Raw genomic sequence first — 22,505 nt, 5'->3', positions numbered from 1 at the left:
ATCCTTACCTCTGTCTCCTATACATTGTGACCTTCTTCCTTCCCCAACTTCCCTTGTAAAAATTTTGGAGCAAATGGGGGTCTATCCCAACTAAAAAAAATATTACCAATCCAGCACAATCCTCTTATGTGTTCCTTTTGTGTTTTCCTTGTCTGCTGTCTCTCTCTGCCTCCTTTTTCCAACTTTCCTATCTTCTCCCTTTCTGTCATTATAAAAGTCACAAAGGGTGTCCATATAAAGACATCTTTAGAGTGAATATAAGGATTTAAAAAGTTTTAATAAGCTGTAGACCAGTGACACTGAGCCTTAACCAGTGTAAAATCTCACAGAAAGTTCTTGAGAGATCTGCACAACTTTCTGTTTGCTACTACTTGCTGAAAATAGATAACAGCATTCATGAATGTACATACATATGAATTTATCCACATGTAGCTAAATTTGTTTCATGTTAGTTTATGCAGATTCAGATGTGCAGCAGTTTACTGAGCATTCCCTCTGAAGGCTGAGAGGTTCTGTAACCAGTGAGTTTTGTCTGCACCTTTTGCTCATTTAAACACAAGCATAGCAGTGCAGTTCACAGATTCCCGTTATGCGGCTGTGATTCGTGAAACTGTGAATCCCACCCTAAGAGTGTAATTCACTACAGAAGCAGAATTTATACTACGTGTTTGGCTACTCATGGATAACATTTATACACTATAGGCAAACATTATTTTGTATCCATTTCCAGAAATATCTTTATCAAGCTATTGAAAGATCTTCAGTATTGCTCAAACACTGCATTGCCACCAATAGCATGGCAATACTGTATGTATAGTGTCATAATCTTAGCTGTGCTGCAGGAGTAGATTATTATGTCATAGCAAAAGCAGTATTTAACTACAATAAAAGAGTTTGTCCTGCTGGTATATTTTGCTATGCTAATAATTGATTTACTGGACTCTGTATCCTGCATTATTTTTTTCTTTCACTCATAAAATAAAGAAATAATGCATTGTAGGTGGAATAATTTAATTAAATACAGAAAATAAAACACACGGTAAGTGCTTTCGCATAAAAGTGCTTCTTCAGACCATGGTCTGAAGAAGCAATTTTATGCAAAAGCGCTTACCGTGTGTTTTATTTTCTGTATTTAATTAAATTATTCTACCTACACAGCGTTATTTCTTTATTTTATGAGCATTTTGTTTTGGAGATACAGCTGGTATGTTCCACTAGTTATATTTTTGGATTTTTTTTCTTTCAGTTGCATACAAACATAAATGATTGCACAAGAATCACTAGGATGACAAGGCTAGGATATCTTGCTAAGCCACGCTGAGAGGAACTTAGTGCCTTGTGGTATACAGATCTGATATATTTTTGCAGGTAAGGGGTTGTACCCCTATGCACACTTAATGAGAGAGCACTTCCATACCCCCAGTCTATAAATATGTTACCAATGATGTCAAATTGCCTCAGGGAATAGGGAATTCGTGTTATTTTTATTTTCTCTGAGTTGGTGCAACCTCAGAGTTAACATATTTAGAGATAAGGACTATGGAGGCAGAACACCCCCCAAGTGTTAGATGCAGGAGGCATAGTGCATCCTTAAACAGCACTTTAAACTAGCCTCTAGTAAGATATTAACTGTGCTGGTCTAGAGATGATGGGACTCTGTGGTCAGTAAGCTGAAAATTCCTCTCTCAGTCAGTGATATGACAAATTAGCTCCAGACAGATTATGAAGCAAAAAGGGGAAAAGTGGCAGAGGAAGGAAACTAGGGTGGGTAAGAAGAGTATAATAAGTAGGTATGGAAAACTAACAGAGACATGGTTGCACTAAGAGAGGCAGAGCACATTTGTTGAGAAACAGAAGGATGGAAACTAGAATGGAGAGCTTTGGAAAGCAATAAAATTATATGCATAGGGTGACAGGAACTGTTTCCTTAATATAACCATTCATAGATATTTAATGGATTCAGACATCTACTCTCTGTATAGTTAAAATAGCTTGATGAGTCTGGTTCACACAGCATGCTTTCTCATTCACTGCTGATTCTGTAGTCAAAGCGCAAGAACTAAACTTTCCATTTCATGCTAATTGTTCAGTGCAAGACAGCTCACCTTACAGTTCTGCTTAATATAAAAAATAGAAAGGATGTAATTCCTTAATCACTCACCAATACTAATAGAATGGGTCTATAGATGAATTTTCCCTGCTACTAACATCATTCTGGGGAAAATAAATGGTTACATAATTTTATTATGGATGACAAGGAATGCAGAGGTCTATCGTGTACATTCTTCTGGTCTTATTCATTGATTATGATGTTAAAAATATGGTCTTTGCTAAATATGGGATGCAAGTTTCAGTGCAGGGATAAATTAAAAAAAAAATCATTCTTCCTGCATCTGTAAAGCCATGTTAGTGGTTAGCACTGAACACAGCATTTTACAAAGGCTCATCTCTCAGATATAGCTGACCATTGGAATGAAATGTGGATATACTGTTAGTAGTTCGGAAGGAAGTGAACATCAACAATGACAGAGCACTTCATTGTTTTCATTTACGTCAGCAAACAGCACATCAACTTCACAAATGAAAACAATGTCTGGCAAACAGTGAACAGCTTGAGTTTGTGGAATTTCCAGAATGAACCCTTTCATATATGTCTTCATGTTTTGCCAGATGAAACAGTTCAGCAAACATCTGATATTAATGATGAGATAAAGGGATATCAATGGCAGAACTGACCTCCTGGCAGGCAGGTTACATAACAAAACTGTAGTGCTGCTGACTGTTGTGCTTTTTTTTTTTCAATTTGTTATATTTTCCACCAGTTAGCTATAAATCTTATGCTAGGACTGTTTAGTAATGTATCTGCTTCTGGACTTCAGTACTTACTTTCATTCCAGGCACCACTGTGGACAAAGACAGCAAAAGTGGCCTTGTTTTACAAAAGTATCTATATTAGGTTTTAGTTGTAAACATTATAAAACAGAAATTAATTTTCAGACCAAGTCTAATCTGTTGAGCTGCAGACACTTTTCTTTTCTTACTAGCTGACACAAGACATCCACAATGAAAACCCCATCACGTCTTCTAGATGATTCCCATGTACAACAGACCTCCTTCTTTTAATTGTATTGTTAAAAGGAAAGCCCTAGTGGCCTTTCACTGTTTTAATTTAGTACCCAGAAGCCCTTCCCCTAATGCTTCTAGTTACATAATGATTCAGTCCCCTCAAAATCTCTGGTACATGGGATAAACATACCGCAACTGCCAAATTTTTGAATTAAGGGATAAATGTGTTTCATTCATTAGTAAAACAATATAATGGACATTTATTAATAGTGACACCATTGCCCATCTGTCATATTACCCTTATTCTCAGAATTCAGTCATCCACTCACCCCGGCCCTATTCTTGCATACTATTCCTTCAGTGTGTAAATCATGTATAAAGAACTGCCAACAAGCATAATTGTGTTGCATTACATAAGCTAATTTTGTATTCAGGAGAAGGTATGCACAAATCTGGTAAAGGAATTGATTGGTTCAACTTAAAAACTAAATATTCATGTTTCATTATGTTCATATGCACCACTTTTCTACCAGTTCCGTGATTGATATTTTTCCACATGTAGTAATTTTAAATGCATTACAAATTGAATTCTGATCCCTGTTTTTGCAACCATATCAAACTGTAGCTTTCTGTAAGAGCCCAAGCAGTGACAATTAAAGGTGTTACCTCAAAATGTGAGTTATTCAACAATAGAGTGCCATAAGTATATCTAGCTGAACTTATGTTATTTAATTCTTTTTATGGCTCCAATTAAAAGAAATCCCAAGGTCTAATTGTAAAAGTTTGTGCATAATGTAAGTAAAGTATCTAGCCTACAAACAGTCTGCCTCTTGAGAAATGTAGAGTATTACATTTTTGGAAAGTATATTTGTTATCTGTATGCACTTAATGTCAAAATTTTGCATAGTACTCATAGTTGCATAGATCTGAGTGCGATAGTTGCTACATCTTTTTCTTTTTTCTAAAAAATGCCTCAGGTAGCAGAAAAAATGCTTTGTAATTATGAAGACCATAGTGAAAAGTCTAATCTACATATATATGCATACATACATACTTATGTAACTGCCTGTAACTAAGCCCATGTCTGATCAGTCAAAATGTGTGATTCTTCCACTTGTGATAAAAGTATTTAAATCACTTCTGAAAAACATCAGTGTTGTCTGGGCACTTAACATCCATGAGTAGTCAATTCACTAAAGGAAACACTCGCTACACGAATCAGTTCATACAATTCTGGGTGCTGGATGAATCCGTAACTTGATTCCATTTGGACCTCTCAGATTTTACTTTGTATTATTTGTTTGAAAATCCAAAACATTAAAGAGATAGTCATCTCTGAAGATTTTGTAGACCATGACTAAGTTCCCCTCTAATTCATCAATATGAGGGTGAAAATATCTAAATATTGAAAGTCAGAAATTCTTTTACTCCATCTATATGGCACTTCAGTTTGTTTTCTTAGCTTGAGTCTGTTGAGTAAACACAGCACTACTGAAAATTCAAGGGTAAAAGTCTTATAACCAAAGTATAAAGGGAAAGTATACCTGTCGGTGATTTATATTTAATAGTTCTGAAATGGCCTGATATCTCCTTAGTGTCCCATGAAGAAGGCTAGTTAATGACAAGAGTAAATCTTAGGTCTTTGCTTAACACTATAATTAAACCATTGTATTGATAAACTCTGCTAAGTGATATTTCAGTCATATTGATCATGTTATACTCCTCTGTGTGTTTGACTTTAACAAGGCACATAATGGCAGATTTCATAGGATATGAGATCCATATCAACGAGTCTTGCAACCCACAATGCACTGCATTTATTACACGTTGTTTAGTTTCACAGCCCCCTTTTTGTCAAAAGTTTAGCATGTTTATATCTTCTGCATATCTACAGACAAACCAGGATGCAAATATCTAAACAGAGATCAGTGAGGAATAGAGCTTGAAGAACATTGGCTAGATATTTAAGGGATATCTGTTTTCTTCTGATGTTTTTCACCAGTCATATTGTCATCCCAAGCTATCCAAGTTCTGTTCATTAACCAGTCCCTAAGCCATATGACACTCCAGGTGATTGGACTGCTGACACTGCAGTCCAGCATTAGGGAGTACTACAGTCCTTTGGATGAGATGTTACACTGAAATCCCATCTGCTTGAGTTGGTGGTAGTTCAGGTGGATGTAAAAGATCCCAAGGCACCTATTAAAAAAAGAAGGGGAAGTTATTCAGTGCCCTGGCCAAATTTCTCCTATTAGTAGAAGTACCACCTTCAGTCTCTCCTGAAAAGAGGTCATTAGCCTAGTCACACTAACTCAGTCAAGAAAGCAAAATAAAAATAAATAAAAAATAAATGAGATATTAAAGCTATACTTTTAATTAGCAGGTTGTGGTGTACATTATCTATGTTTTACTGAGATCTACAAAGACTATGCCAACCTGTTTGCTATTGTTGCAGTTTCAAAGTTCTAAAAATGTAGTATATTTTCTGGGCAATTGCTAATGATTTTTTTTGCTTCTCCACAGGACTGATACAAATGGCTTCTATTCCTGAACCCAGTAGGCCTATTAATTCCATGTTAATTGAAGCTGGACATTCTCAGGCAAGCAACAGCCCTCAAACCCATTTAAGTGCATGGGAGTCCTCCATAAGCTCACCCATTTGTGGCAAGACTAAAATGATACGGAGCAGACTGACTTTGCTGGTCCTGCAGGATGGGTCACTACTCCCTAGTTGTGCACTTCCTCTCTGTAGTGACTCTTCTGAGCTCCACTATAGATGTTTTTCAAAGGGAACCAAGTGTTTGCATGCTGGCTTCCCATTGATTCACAATGCATCTTGTACATGGCAGCACAGGCTCAATAGACTCGAGCTTCATGGGATAGACACCTAGTGGTCTGCTAGATATCCCCCATGTAGCAAGGCAGAGCCGTCTCCTTCCCACAAGATAGGTGAGCTGACACCACCTCTGTCCCATCCTCCCTACGACCTCTGTCCCATCCTCCCTGCCACCTGCTACAGGAGCCCAAGTCACTAGTCATACTAAGGTCATCTCTGACTTAGTCAGGGCTCCATCTCTATATGGCACAGGCTGGACATCTGAAAATGTTAAAGTCAATGAGTAGTTTCATTTGTTCTAATATCATTTTGTTGTCCACTCCATTTGAAAATGTATAGCACCAATCTATACTGCAATGCACATATATACATATGGGTGCTCTTAGCTGTTAGAGCCCTGAGCAAAGCCAGGAAACAGTCCATTGAAATAAGAACTGTATCCTGGTGAGCAAATATAATTAAACTGAAGGACAACTGGATACAGTTCTGGTGATTTCTAACTGCAATCTGTCATTTTTAGGGCACAGTTACCTCTACGGTGTCTTGATGGTGTTTTGAACTTGTTAGTCTTAATGTTGTACTATTGTAATTACTTAGAATTACTAAATCAACACTGTGCTTTGAACAGATTACTATACCACTACAGGGGGCAGATTAAGACAGTAGGGGAGTTACTGCATGTCCTACTGCTCTAGGGACGTAGGGGTTAACAAGATTAGATGAAAATGGCAGAAAAGAAATATAGGACTCTTGAACACACAATCAATGTACTCCATGTCTCTCTAAAGTAGGGTTTATGTCAAACAGCATATATTCCTGGAAATTCTCAGAATGCTGTGATGTGCCATTTCCCCTGCCTGTCCCTGAGCTGGACAGAATTACAGTTGGAATTACTAATTTTGTGCAAAGCTGAGTACCAGCAAGGAAATATTAGATTTTATTTATTTATTTCCAGTTTAATTACTGGGGAAGTCCACTGGGCCCAGAAAGGTCATTTTCAGTGGAGGCCTGAGGAGAAAAGCTCCATGAAACAGATTACAGTGAAGATAGCAGTCTAATAAAAATAAAAGTACAAGTAGAAATACATATCAAATAATACAAAGCGTGAGCAATATTGCCCATAGTGGAAAAATATCGTGCAGATACATTTTAACAAATTCACACAGTTAAAGTCAAAAGTCAGAAGCTATTTACAATATTTACAGAGTATGAAAGATCGTATGAGAATTAACTATAGAAGGTTATAGCCAGCTATAAGGTGCTTAGGAACTCAGGAGGATACCCTCTCAGGGGCTTTTGTTAAAGAGTTCTAGATAGGGAGAATGCAATTACATTTCCATCTGGAGGAGAGGTAGGTGTAAAGCTGAGTTTTGAAGTTGTTTGTGTTTGACATTGTCCTTAGTGTGGAAGGGAGAGAGTCCCATTTCTTACCTAAGGAGAAGGAGAGGAGAAGTTGTCCAGCAGGACGTTTAGGTTTGTGGACAGTAATTAACTTTTGGTGTTCAGATCTGAGAGTTCTATTTGGGGTGTATGGGGGAAGGGTGTTAGTTAGAGTGGGGCATCTAGTTGGATTAAATAGTCTATGTGCTGTAGTGAGCTGGAGGAAGTCCAGGTAATTTGTGAATTCTAACCAGTTGAGGGATTGGAGGGTAACACAGTGATGAGTGGAATGTTTGGCTTTGGTGGCAAATTTAGAAATTTTGTTATAACAGCTTTCAAGTTTGGAAGTGATGGATGAGGATAGGTTAGTTAGTATTGAGGAGGCCAGAGTATGCCTGGTAGAAGTAGAGAGGAAGTGGTTGTGCCTGTATAGCATACCTAGTCTTTGGTGGGTTTTCTTTATATTTTGCTGAATATGGATGTTGAACTTAAAGGTGTTCGTCTATAGTTACACCGAGTAGTTTGGCAAAGGTAACAACTTCGACTGGAGAGTTGCTTTGGCTAAGGACTTGAAAGGAATTTTTATCAAAAGAGAAAGATTTTGAGGGTGTGAATAGTAGTATTTTAGATTTGTTAGGTTCATAGGTTCATAGGTTCATAGGTAGGTACTAGGCTATTGGCCCTAGGACCTATACAAGCCTAGCCAAAAATGTACCCTGGCTTTCGCCACCCACGAAAATTATTTTCCTGTGCCCCTGTCAAGCAGAACCACAGAAGTGATCCCCGGGGTGAATTTCCTATTACCCATCCAGTCATCAAGATTTTTCTTGAAGAGTGCTAATGAGGAGCTCTGTTTGACATAGATAGGTAGTCTGTTCCAGAGTATGGGAAGTCTCTGGGACAGGAATCTATCCCTCCAGCATGTTCTGTTTATTGTGGTGACAAGGTTTAGGTCCCTAGAGCATGTAGTTCGGAGGGATTGGGATTTCTTTAAGTGGAGCATGTCCAACAGCTCTGGGTTTGACATAGCTTTATATGTTAGGCAGAGATCGCCTCTGAGTAGGCGATATGCGATGGAGTAAAGCTGGAGTTTTTTGAGACGGTCTGCATAAGGCATCTGTTTGAGGCCAGTAATCCTCTTTGGGAGGTATTTTTGTGGCCTTTCCAGTTGTTGTAGATGTCTTGTGAGGTACATACCAAAAGGAGCGTTGGACCCTATAATGGGTCTAATGAGTGATGAGTAGAGGGGAACAATGACCTCTTTTTTTCTGGATGAGAAACCTTTTGTGATGAGGTGTGCCATGTAGAAGGATTTCCTGACCACTTTGGCGATGTGATTATCAAAGGAGAGACTACTGTCCACCTGTGTCCCAAGGTCTCTTATCACACTGTCAGTGTTAAGTAGACTACCGCCTATGTGGTAGTTCATGGGTACAGAATTTTTACCAAAGGGGATGACAATGCACTTTTTGGCATTGAGCTTGAGACCATGTCTTTGACACCAGGCATCTGTCTCAGTGAGGCCCTTTTGTAAGATGTCCACATAGTTAGGAGTTTCAATTATGGCTCGTAGTTTGTAGTCATCTGCGAATTTAGTTAGCCAAAGACCTTCTGTGTTAGCCTGTACTTCAGAGAAGTAGATACCAAACAGGAGAGGATGCAGGACTGAACCCTGTGGTACTCCACTTGTCACTGGTCTGAAGTCTGATTTGGAGTCTGCTACTTTCACAGTGTGGGTTCTTTCAGTAAGCCAGTTGGCAATCCATCTTGTGACATAAGGATTTATACTTAGTTTAGTGAGTTTATCTATAATTCCAGAGTGGGGGATGGTGTCGAATGCCTTGGCGAGATCTAGATAGGCTGTGTGAACCACCTTACCTTCATCCATGGCCTTGGCGACTACTTCAAAGAAGTCTATCAGGTTTAGGAGACATGATCTGCCTTTTACAAACCCAAACTGTGTGGGGTCCAGGGTTTGGAGATCTCCAATGTCTTTGTTTATGAGTTCCATGATGATAATACGTTCCATGGCCTTGCAGACGAGGCTCGTCAGGCTAATGGGGCGGTAGTTTCCAGGGTCTGTTGTGGCCCCGCCCCCCTTTGTGGAGTGGGATAACTGTTGCGGTGCACCATTCAATGGGCACAAAGCCTGAGGTGAGGCTATGATTGAACATGGTACTTAGGTGGGGTGCCAGTTCATTCTGTAGTTCATGTAGAAGGCAGCCCGGGATGTTGCCAGGTCCCATGGATGCTGTGTTCTTGGCTTTGGAGAGTGAAGTTTTTACCTGTGCAGCCGTGATTACAGGAACTTTGCATTCTTCTGGTATAAAGATGGGCCCTATAGGGGGTGAGAGGGGGGTAAAGTTAGCACTGAACCTATCTGCCAGGATGTTGGCAATATCAGTTGGTTCTGTATATTTAGTGTCATTGTGATGTAACTCAGAGCAGATCTGAGTGTTGCCATTGAGATTTTTAACATAGCTATGGAATGCTTTGTGGTTGTCTTTAGAATCAGTGGCAATTTTGTTTTCATAACTAGCTTTGGAGGATTTTATGAGGGATCTCAGCTTCTTACTGAGGCTGACCAGGGAGTTCCTCCAATCATGGGATTTTACTCTTTTTTGCAACAGTTTCTTTCTTCTTTTGTAGAGTTTGTTTATGGCAGAAGACCACCAGATTGGCTTCCTTTTTTTGGAGGATAGCATATTGGTTCTGTTAGGGATAGCATGATCCATGCACTCGTGTAAGTGCTTATAAAGTGCATTTGTGTAGGATTCAGCAGTCGTACTTCTATTGTCCATCTGCATGGGTGTCATGAAGTTTGCCACTTCTGTCTTAAGAAGCATGAAGTTGGCTTTGGAGAAATTTTTTACGGTTGTTTTCCTAAAGGGGGATGGGAGAGGGATGTGGATGTCTAGGGTGATTAGCTTGTGGTCAGATCTGACCAACGAGGAGCTGACCTCTGGTGTGGAACACCGGTCAGCCATGTTGGTGATGACCAGGTCTAGGATATTGCTGCCTCTGGTGGGGGTGTGGATAAGTTGATCCAAAGCGTTGGAATTGATGATTTCCAGAAAACGTTGAGCAAAAGAGTTGGTACATGAGTAGTTTTCCCAGTTAATGGTAGGGTAGTTGAAATCACCCATTATTAGAGTGTTGGGTTGTACCTTAATATTTTCCAGTGTATCAAGAAAAGAGGAGTGGGAATCTTGGGGCATGGTGGGGGGTCTGTAGCAAGCTACAATCTGGATTGCGGTTTTGCCCAGAGTTAGTTGAACTTGGATAATCCCGGATGCATTATGCTGAGCAACTAGCTTGGAGGTGTGGATATCCTTAATGAATATGGACACGCCTCCACCTTTAGTGGTCCGGGTTTGGTGGCCGAAAGGTGTGGTATGAATTATAGCCTGGTAATGCAGGGGTGCTCTCTGGAGCTTTGAACCAGGTCTCTGTCACTGCACAGATGTCAATGTTCTCAATTTTAAGGAGTGCCTCGAGTGAGTGCATTTTGAGGTTTAGACTTCTAGCATTGAGTAGCATTACCCTCAGATTTTGCTTGCTTGTACCTATTTACGGTGGTGAATTTGTCATTGGAACCTTGCCTAAAAAAGGCACTATAGGGGTGGCAAGAGCCTTTGCCAGTATCCGGAATCCCAAGGGCGACAGGTGCAGGCCATCTCTGGCAAAGCAGCGTGGTCTGTCGATCATGTCTTCCCAGGCAGACAGATACTGGATTCCCTTAGAATGACACCAGAAGCTTAGGCAATTGTTAAAGTCAATCATTTTGTCCTTGTACTGTGGTGTTATTCTGGGTAATGGCAGGATGCTACTCAGGGCTAGGGTCATACCGGCCTGGGCTACAAGATCAGAGAGCTCCTCCATGTCTCTTTTCATGTAGTCCAGGGAGGTACGTCTCAGGTCATTCACACCAACATGGACAATGACAGAGTCATATTTGTACTTGTTGTGGAGTGACCTGAGTGCGTGCGTTATGTGGTGGATCCTGGCACCTGACAGGCAGCTGACAGTAACTTTTTCCTTGTTTAGCCTGGTGAGTGGAACATCAGTGTGCCTGACTATAGAGTCACCAATGACTAGAGTGTTGGGTACATTATGCCTTATGGGCTGTAGTTGAATGGCACACTGAGTATGTGGACTGTGTGTCATTTGGGTTGTGTTAGGGGGTGGAGGTTGCTTGCATTTCTGCTTTGGAGGTCTCTGTTGTTTTGGCAGATTAGTACAGAGAGCCTCTGCAAATGTAGCTGTGTGTTTTGTACTGAGAGAAAGGTGATTTTGGTGCATTCAGATCTCAGTAGTTGAGCAGGCAGTCTGAGTTTTACATAGGAGTTCAGGGAGGTTAGAGGCAGAGCAGACAAGTGTAGAGTAATCTGCATATTGGATGACTTTGGCATTAGGAATAGCAGAGTGAAAGTTATTGATAAAGATATTAAACAGCATTGGTCCAAGGATGGACCCCTGTGGTACTCCGGTAGGGGTGGGTAAAAAAGGTGAGGTGCCTTTTTTCCATTTCACAGCCTGAGATCTATCTGACAGATAGCTTGAGAACCAGGAAAGAGTGTGTTGGGAGAGATTTAGATTTGAGAAGTGATTTAGAAGGTGCTTATGGGAAACAGTACTGAATGCTTTAGAGAGATCTAGGAGCACTGTGGATACTAAGTTCCCAGAATCTCGGGCTTGATTGACAGTTTCTAAGAACGAGAGTAGAGCTGTTATGGTGCTATGTCCTGGTCGGAAGCCATAAGAAGTTGGTTTTCAGTCAGAAAAGTCATAAGTTGGAGGTGATGCATTTTTCTAGGATTTTAAAGACTGGAGAGAGAGAGAGAGAGAGAGAGAGAGAGAGAAGAGCTATAGAGCGGACATTTAAATGTTAGTGTTTTTGTCTCCCTTGTGGAGAGGAAGAATAAAAGCAGAACACCAGAGTTTAGGGACACAGGAGTCTTTTATGGATATATTAAATAGGATACTAATTGGGAGAGCTATACCATCTGCAGCAGACTTGAGAAAGGTTTTGGATTTAAGGGCTTTTATGTAGTTAGTGAAGGCAGGTTTAAGCTCAAACATAGGTGGGAAATTATTTGGGGACTTAGATGAGGTGGAATGTAGGAGAGATGGGTCATTGTTGGTAAAAGTTTTTAAAAGTTTTGATATTGACTCTATAAAGAAAGAAAGAGGAAAGAATAGTGAGGAATTCGGGAGCTACCATCGAGGGGTTATTGGGGGGATTTTTTTTGAGGGGGCTTTTGAGAGGAGTGGTGGAGATGTGAGTCCAAAAAGGTCCAAATTTGGGGGTGTTGTGGGATGGTGTAGTAGGATTTTTGTTTTTTTCTTTGAGGATTTGTTTTTTATTATTTTACAAAGCGTGGAGAAGGGTTTGGGGAAGTTTATTCTTCTTTGGTAAAGCCCAGGATTTGTCTCTTTGATGCACAATTTTTTTTGTTTCTTTGGTTTAAAGGGGGGTTATAGTTTTTATTCCCTTTTTCCCTGGTGGATCTAGGGAATTTAGAGCATCTAGGAAAGTAGAATTAAAGAGGTCTATGGCTTTATCGAGTGGAAGGGTTTTTAGAATGTTTCAATTCATTTGTTTGAGATAGTTAGAGAAGGTTTTGGGGTCAAATTTACTAAGGTTGCCGGTCTGAATATATTGATGTTGGTGTGGATGGGAGGTGGTCTCTAATACAGTCAGGGATGGTGCCAGAGTTGGTAATTTTATTTGGATGGGTGACTACGATCCAGTCAAGAGTGGATCCTGGAGGATTTGTTTTATTCGGTCTGGTGATAAAGTGGGTTATTTGAGTAAAGTTAAAGAGGTTAAAGGACAGGGAGGGTATGGAACTGCTGATTTTATTCCAGTCGATATTTACATCGCCTAGTATGTAAGTTTCAAGGTTGATTTCAGCTGAGGCCCATTGGAGAATGTCTTTAAGGGTTGAGACTTTATTTCCAGGTGAAATATAAAGGGCAATGATACAGAAGCTTTTGTGACTAATCATTTTTAATAGACCGACTGTTAGTTCTTCATTGGAGAATTTAGGAATAGGGTTTGGTAGGGGAATTAAGGTAAGTAGTTTGGAATAGATTAATGCAATGCCTCTGCCTTTTTTACTTTGGGCGGTCACATCTAAGAGTGTGAAATCCAGAGGGTAAGATTTCAGAGTCAGAGATGTGGGGTTTGAGCCAAGTTTCAGAGATGGCTACAATGTCAACAATGCCAGGTTGGTTATGACTTAGCCATGCTTGAAACTGATGTGCTTTGTTGTTGAGACTCTGGGCATTGAGTGTGAAAAATTTAATAGTATTGTAGGGGGTTGAAAGGTTAGAGGAAGGGGGAGGGTAATTGTTTTTTGTGGGTGGGTTAGGTCTGAGATTGGGGTGAATGTCTCCAGCTAAGAATAGGCTATTGAAGGAAGTTTTTTTAGTGTGTTTTGGTTTGGATTTAGGGTATTCTGGATGGTCTAGTATTTGTTTAAGATTAAGTGTCTTAGCAGTAGTGGAAATTATTTTAGGAGTAAAAAGGTGCAGAGGGTTGAGCTGAAACAGAGGGGAAGAGATGGAAAAGAAATGATTATTTGAGTGAGAGAGGAGATTGTGTGGGAGTATGGTAAGGAGTAGAGAGTGGAAGCTGATTGGAGGTATAGGGGCTGGCATGGTATAAAGTTGTTAGGAATAGTAGGATGGATATGGGGTTTGGAGTGTTATGAAGAGTAAGGAAAGCATGGTTAGAAAAAGGTAGTTTAATATGGGAGGATTTGTAGTTGGAGAGAAGAGCTGTGGGGTGAGAGGGGGTAGTGAAAGAGTGATGTATATAATTAGTGATTTATTTAATTACTCTGGGTGAAAGGAGGAGGGGAAAAGAGGGGAAGGCTTTGACTGGATGGTTGTCTTGAGTGGTTGGGTAGTGGCTGAAATAAAAGTAAGAGTAGTGGAGGAGGGTGGGAATTGGAAGCAGGGTAGGGTAGTGGAGTGAGCCTGCAGGGCTAGCAGAGTGGGTAGAGCCAAGGAGAAGGAAGAAAGCTAGAAAACAGTGAAGCTGAGAACTACCTCAGAGGTAAGGGGGCACTGGCATAAAGCACTGTGTGTGTGACATTAGAAGGATGCAGAGGGTTGACAGGGGATAAGAGCTGAAAAAGGGCAGTAGCAGTTTAGTATAATATAGTAAGTATTAATAGGGCAAAAACAGGGCAGTGGTAAATTAATAGAACAGTTACAGTACTTTTGGCTTGTATTAAAAGATAGGTAGTGGTTGAACAATGCCACCTAGTGGCCTAACTGGGTAAGTACAATGGTAAGCTGTGAGCACTCAGAGGAGGAAGAAAGAGCCTAGGAGAGTAAAGGGAGATAAAATACATGGTAGACTGCTAGCAAATGCATGCAGGGTTAATATACAACAGTGGTAGGTATAGGATATATTTTTATTTTTATTTTACAATAGGGTACCTACACATTTAAAGTAAGTTTTTGGGGAGGCAGAGTGGTTATAGAAGCACTGCAGGATCCCCTTAGGATGAACTTTACAAAAATAGCAATAAGAATCACAAACAAAAACAATACCAGGTAGTACTTACATGCGAGCACACTGCTGGGGATTCCTATGAAGCAAGGCAGAAAAGATGAAAATAAGACTGTTGAGAAACAAGGGAGGAAATTAAGAGTTGTGAAATTCTATGCACAAGAGGGAATTTTTTTTAATTTGTTAAGGGTTTTAACCATGTTCTGCAGTAAAAATAAGACCATTCGCTTTAGATTGGGGCAAGGAGTGGACTGCTGCATGATTATGGGGGTTAATGAAGACCCTAACCCAAAGTATTTAGGATTTGGTGTTGGTGCATCCATAACTGAAATGATCACTTGGAACCTTCTGGTACAAGTATAAAGTGAAGGAGATATTTAGAATATGAGGAAATAAAAACATGTCAGCAATGGAAAGAATTAATAGGATTACCATGATGGCATTACCTGCTCAGTCATTTACCAATAGATCCATTTCATCCAATATTGCATTCAGTTCAATCAGAAATAAAGTAAATCAATTTATCAAGGGATCCCATGGTAATAAAATACTGAAGGCTCATTTCAATTATTCATTTAGAAAATAACTTTTTAGACTTTTATAGTGTTCCATATAATAGAAAGTTTAGAATAGCATTGGCACCTTACACAGGGGACACATATTTGAGTTTAGGGTACATAATTAATCCACAAGTGGTATATAACTCCAGCAGCATTATACTCACAAAAGTAGAAGACCTAGTGATGCATTCTGAAATTACAGTGAAAGCAAAGCAAATTCTACCCATGAGTTCTCCGTTAGTTTGAGGACAGCGAGGTACAGGAAGGTAATGTGTAATTACTCAAATAAGGTGTTTAAGAAACCTATAATGTTCCTCTCGGAATCCTGCCCATACAATGTCAAAGAGGAGAAACAGTGTACTGATATACAAATAAGGATACAACCAATTTTGCCATATGCCCCAAAAATATTCTTAGCAAGAGACTGGAAGATAAAATGGGATAACCTTCACACCACTATTAAATGGGAGATGCAGCAACTATTAGTAGATGTCTGAGGTTTTACATTTTGTGAGAAAAAGGGAGTATTTGTATTAAGAGTATTCTGCAGTTTTTGTCTTCTATATTATTTCGACTGCAATGTCTTTGTAAGTTTATTGTATAAGTAAGAATATTTTTATTTCAGATCATTTTATATAATCTAGCAGGCTACTTCTAATGCAGATTTGTATATAATAAGAATGTTCTTCAACTGTGAAATCTAATAAGTGCTATATGTATACAAATAATTTAAGAGTTCTTGTTTTCACTATTGTGTAGTGATAGCCAGGCATATATTACATATGCCTTGGTTTGTACTTTTTAAGAATTGTTTGAAAAATTTATTTATTTATTTATTTATTTATGTATTTGTTTAATGCAACAACATATGCTAGAATTTAAGTTAAACAAATGGCATATTTATAATGATATATATATATATATATATATATATATATATATATATATATATATATATATATTCAGAATACTCGGTCAAAAATGCTTTTCCGTAATAACAGAATGTACAATTTAAAGAAAAATGCACTCTCTGTGGTTAGGGTGAGGGCTACAATTGTTAAAGAGGTAGGTCTGTGTCATGACAGCGGGGATACCGTTCCAAAAATATTGGCTATACCCCTGAATGATTCTCCATAAAACCTCCCACATGTTCCAGTCATTCCTTCTTGAAAAATGACATCCAAGGAGGGAGAAATTGTATAGCAGACATGGAAGGATTTTTTTTTTCTTTTTATTTAATGTTAGGGAATAGGAACTTCAATGGATGAGACCTGCCTTACTCTCAAGAAGGCGAACATATATTGATGCTCTATGAGCATCTAAACATATTCCCATGCACAGGGCTATTCCTGTACTTACCACTCAAATCACTGGTCCCACATGCACTTCAGGAACCTCACTTACTAATGTCTGCCACAGTGTGTCCTAGAAGTGACTGTACCACAGAGCCAGCATCATCTACTGTTACTTGTGTCAGCATTGCATCACTTTGTTGATAGCCTTATTTAGTAACTTCAGGAAGTACTTGGTGTTCCTTAGGGTCTACATCATCTACTGCTACTTGTATCAGCATTGCATCACTTTGTTGATAGCCTTATTAAGTAACTTCAGGAAGTACTTGGTGTTTCTTTGAGCCTACATCATCTACTTCTACTTGTGTCAGCATTGCATCACTTTGTGATGGCCTACATCATCTACTTCTACTTGTGTCAGCATTGCATCACTTTGTGATGGCCTACATCATCTACTTATACTTGTGTCAGCATTGCATCACTTTGTTGATAGCCTTATTTAGTAACTTCAGGAAGTACTTGGTGTTCCTTTGTTTGAGCATACATCATCTACTGTTACTTGTGTCAGCATTGCATCACTTTGTTGATAGCCTTATTTAGTAACTTCAAGAAGTACCTGGTGTTCCTTTGGGCCTATATCATCTACTCCTACTTGTGTCAGCATTGCGTCATTTTGTTGATAGACTTATTTAGTAACTTCAGGAAGTACTTGGTGTTCCTTCATCTACTGTTAATTGTGTCACCACTGCATCACCTTGTTGATAGCCTTATTTAGTAACTTCAGAAATTACTTGGTGTTCCTTTGGGCCTACATAATCTACTGTTAATTGTGTCACCATAATTGTGTCACCACTGCATCACCTTATTGACAAGGGTGTATATAGGCATCCTCAGTGTATTTTTCTGATCATTTCTTGGAAACTTTAACATCCAAAAAGCAGAGAATGTTTAGAACTATGCAAACAAATATTTAGAGTACAGAGGTAGACAAGGGATGCCTGTGTGAAAGGAATATGCTACTAAAACATTTTTTAGGAATAAATGATAACTTTTGAAAATAATTTGTCACCTTCCTGTATGTAATGGAGGTAGCATTTTGAGGGTTGAGTATTTTTTTAAATGATAGGTGAGTGGTAGGGGCAGCAACATTAGGTTTGAGTACAAAATGTAAATTTCTGGCTACACCCCTGCTTTTTGATAGCCTTTGTAGAACAGAATATGTGTGCTGGATCTTTAAGAAGCATTTCAAATACTGAACGTGCATATAAATATCAAGCATGTGCTAGCTCCAGTGCCATTTTGAGAGTGCAGCCAGAGAGTGACCATGTATGAGTGTAACAGCTAGTTTGTATATAAGTTTATCTAAGTTAAAGGCATTAAGTCTCACTCCTGTTGTGTTTGTACATAATAAATGTTTGAACAGAACCCACAAAGACTTGTCTATTACATCCTGACTAGATGAGTGACATGGTGTCAGAATTGGGATTCCAGAGACCACTTTCCAAAGCTAAGAGGTGCAGAGTTAACAGTGAAGGTAAACTAAGAGAAACAAGCACAAAAAGGGACAGAAAATAACCAAAGGTAATGAAAACTTGCATGAACAGTTTATTTTATAAAAAAGATAAAATGAAACATTACAAGGTCACAAACCACATTATTAAACATGCAAGAGGCACAAATGGCTTATTGATTAAACAAAATGTTTAAAATTAAGATATTTGATAAAACAATTATCAGAAAAGCAAATAAGAGGTTTGGAATTACCTTGGAATTGCAAAACAGGCATGTTTAAGGCAAAATGAGCATTTTTAAAGCAAAATGGGCATGTTTAGAGCAAAACAAGCACAAAAAAGTATAATGGGCATGAAAAGAGATTAAACGAGCAAAACAAATATAATAAGGGCAAAAAGGGCATATTAAGCATAAATAAAACACTAATTTAATATGACAAGGCAAAATTCAACAAGCAGTTTTTAACACAGATAAGCGCTTTCGGGCTCTGCCCTTCTTCAGATGAAATAAAAACAATCTTAGTCACATTTAAATACCTAATTCAAAACAGTTTCCAACCAATCAAAATTTATACTGCACCCTCCTATCTTTGAGGGCGGGTTTCATAGGAACAAATTCATTTAGTCCTGGTGTCCTATGAGCTAACAGCTCAATTATTCACTTTGCTTCTTCTCTCTCAGTGGCATCTACTAGGCTACCCTTTCTTATACTAGGAAATACATTTGCAATAGCTCTAAATCTAAACTGATGGTCATTATTTACTTCTATATGTTTATAAAGTGCATTGTGCATATTTTTAGTTCTTATGCATAAAAGATGTTGCAGAATTCTAACTTTAAACATATTATTTGTTTTTCCCACATAAAATGCTTTGCATTGCTGACACTCAGCTAAATAAATTATATTCTTTGTTCTACAATTGGCTTTTGCTTTAAAATGAAATAATTTCCCTGTTACTGGATGCTTAAAAACAATCTCTTTATTAATACAGTGACATGCTTTGCATAGCCCACATGGTTTTGTACCTACTTGACAAATGGAACTTTTCTTGTGTTAAAATGTCTTTCAGATTTTTATTTCTTCTAAATCCAAATTTGGGTTCTATCCCTACTATTTCTTTTATTTTATCATCAGATAAAAGTATATGCCAATTTTTCTTGATAATGTCACATACACCATGTATATTACTACTATATGTGAATGTCATTCTATTAAATGCAAATTTATGGCCATGTTGCTCTTCTGATGAAATTGTCTTTAATGAAGATACAGATTTTCTATGTATATTGCCCTGACTTAATTCACTTACTATCAACCTCTCATTATAACCTCTATTTTTAAAAATATGTTCCATATTCATCAATTCTTCCTCAAAATCACTATCTTTAGTACAAAGCCTTGAGGCTCTACTTACCTGACCCATTATTATATTCTTATATGTATGTCTGGGGTGCATACTATCAAAAGTAAGTAAATTATTTTTCCAGCATTCTTTTCGAAACAAGGAAGTAACAAAGCCAGATCTTTCTTTCTCAATTCTGGCATCCAGAAAATCTATAGCTTCATCTGAGCATGTGAGAGAAAATTTGAAAAAAGTTGTGGTATGTTCCAAATATTCTATGAAAAGTACTAGTTCTCTCTTTTCCCCTTCCCATAAAATAAAAACATCGTCCACAAAACGTCTATAAAGAAATAGATGCTTTTTCCATCTGTTTTGGCCCCCTAGCACAAAACATCTCTCCCAAAATGACAAAACCAAATTTGCATATGTATTAGCACAGGGGGTGCCCATGGCTACCCCCTGTGTTTGTCTATATACATTATCATTGCATATAAATAAATTGTTAGATAAAACCAAATTCAAGCATTTTCTTATTGTAAATAATTTCCTATCATCTGATTCACCCATTTCTTTGCATAGTTCACAAACAGCATTCATGCCATATTCATTTTCTATCACTGTAAACAAATTTACAACATCTAAGGTGACCATTAATACTTATTTTCCATATATATCAACATTTTTTATGGCTTCCAAAAATTGTTGTGTATCTTTCAAAATTTCTATTATTCTTGTTGTATATGGTTTTAAAGTATATTCTAACCAAATAGATACATTTTCAGTTACCCATTTTCTACCTGAGACTATCAGTCTCAGTGGGGGATCTTTATAATTTTTATGTAACTTGGGTAGTGCTTTGAAAATAGGTATTACCGGATATTCTATTAATAGAAATTCACTAAGATCTTGGTCTATAGTATTGTTATCCAACATACATTTAATACTGTTATGAACTCCTATTATGATGTTGTTAAGTTCTAATGGACTAATTTTCAAGTAGGTATTACCTTCTATTAATAAATTATTTAATTTAAAATAATAATCATCCTTATTTAATATAACAACTGCTCCACCTTTATCTGCCTGTTTTATTATGATATTATCATTGTTCTATAAATTTATTAATGCTTGTTTTTGTGTATTTGTTAAATTAAAATATTTCTGATTTTTACCTTCTTCCAAATATTTATATAAATCAGCTTCACATACTTTAAGAAACATTTGCATGGTAGAATTGAGTGGTGGCATGAATGTACTAGGTTGTCTCAACATATGCTGTCTATTTTGTTGGTTAAATAAACTTTGCAACATTACATTTCTACCATAAAACATCATATCCATGACTATTTCATTAAAACAGCTTTCTCTACTTGGAACGAAGGACATACCTTTGTTTAAAACAAATAATTCATCATCATTAAGAACATAGTTAGACAAATTATAAACAATATTATCACCAGTCAATTTGATGTCCTTCTCTTTTTTGCCCCTCTGCCTTCGCTGCTGGCTCTCTTCCATTCTCCTTTTTTCTTCATGATGATGAAGGTAAAAATCAGAAATATTTTAATTTAACAAATACACAACTTTTTTAACTTTTTTAACTTTACAGTTACAATGGCAGAGAAATCATTTCAAAGCCTGTTTAAAATTTGGCATAGTACCAAGAGGAATGAGGGTGTTTTGTATGCCCTCACAAGATGAACACTATCCAGAGTTACTAGCCAAATGGCAGCGTATCAACATAAATACAGGCTTTTCATATATGAACTTACTTCTGGAATTTTTTGCACCAGAGGAAGAGAAACTCACAGCAGAAGTGGGTGTTTTACAAATGCAATTAGAGACTGAATTTAAAGGAGAAAGATTCACTAAAAAACTAGATGAGCTATACTGTGCTTTTTCAATGACTGACCAGAGGTTACAACAAACAAAAGTAAAAAAGCTACAGCACGACTATAAAGATTTCACGACCGGTAACATCTTCATATGGCCGAGAGAAGAAAGAGGAGAAATCCATTCCAATGACTCTTTAACTGAGACCAACACGTCATATGCGGAAGTGATGCGAGGTAGAACCACGCTGAATAGCACTCGAAGAGTGCAAGAGACTTTTCGTTTGACCAACAGTAATGAACAGTTAGTTAGGTCTAAACAAAGTAACTCGGTGGAAATAGTGAGTTCAAATTTAACTACAGAACCTCTGGGAGAGAGGACTATACAACGTTCTGAATCAGAAGAAACAACGAACGTTTCTTTAGTAACTGCTGTTCCAAATGCAGTAGTTACCCAATCTAAGGACTTGGGTGCAAGGCCCAAGACAAATGAAACAGTGCAGCAGGGTGAGCATTTTTTAGCCCAACTGCCAGCTCCAATGAAGAAAAAAGGAGAATGGAAGAGAGCCAGCAGCGAAGGCAGAGGGGCAAAAAAGAGAAGGACATCAAATTGACTGGTGATAATATTGTTTATAATTTGTTTAACTATGTTCTTAATGATGATGAATTATTTGTTTTAAACAAAGGTATGTCCTTCGTACCAAGTAGAGAAAGCTGTTTTAATGAAATAGTCATGGATATGATGTTTTATGGTAGAAAAGTAATGTTGCAAAGTTTATTTAACCAACAAAATAGACAGCATATGTTGAGACAACCTAGTACATTCATGCCACCACTCAATTCTACCATGCAAATGTTTCTAAAGTATGTGAAGCTGATTTATATAAATATTTGGAAGAAGGTAAAATCAGAAATATTTTAATTTAACAAATACACAAAAACAAGCATTAATAAATTTACAGAACAATGATAATATCATAATAAAACAGGCAGATAAAGGTGGAGCGTTGTTATATTAAATAAGGATGATTATTATTTTAAATTAAATAATTTATTAATAGAAGGTAATACCTACTTGAAAATTAGTCCATTAGAACTTAACAACATCATAATAGGAGTTCATAACAGTATTAAATGTATGTTGGATAACAATACTG

This window comes from Protopterus annectens, chromosome 7.part0, assembly GCF_019279795.1.
Source record: "Protopterus annectens isolate FY-2018-M chromosome 7.part0, PAN1.0, whole genome shotgun sequence".
Taxonomy (NCBI): domain Eukaryota; kingdom Metazoa; phylum Chordata; order Ceratodontiformes; family Protopteridae; genus Protopterus; species Protopterus annectens.
Note: the sequence above shows the minus strand (reverse complement) of the source record.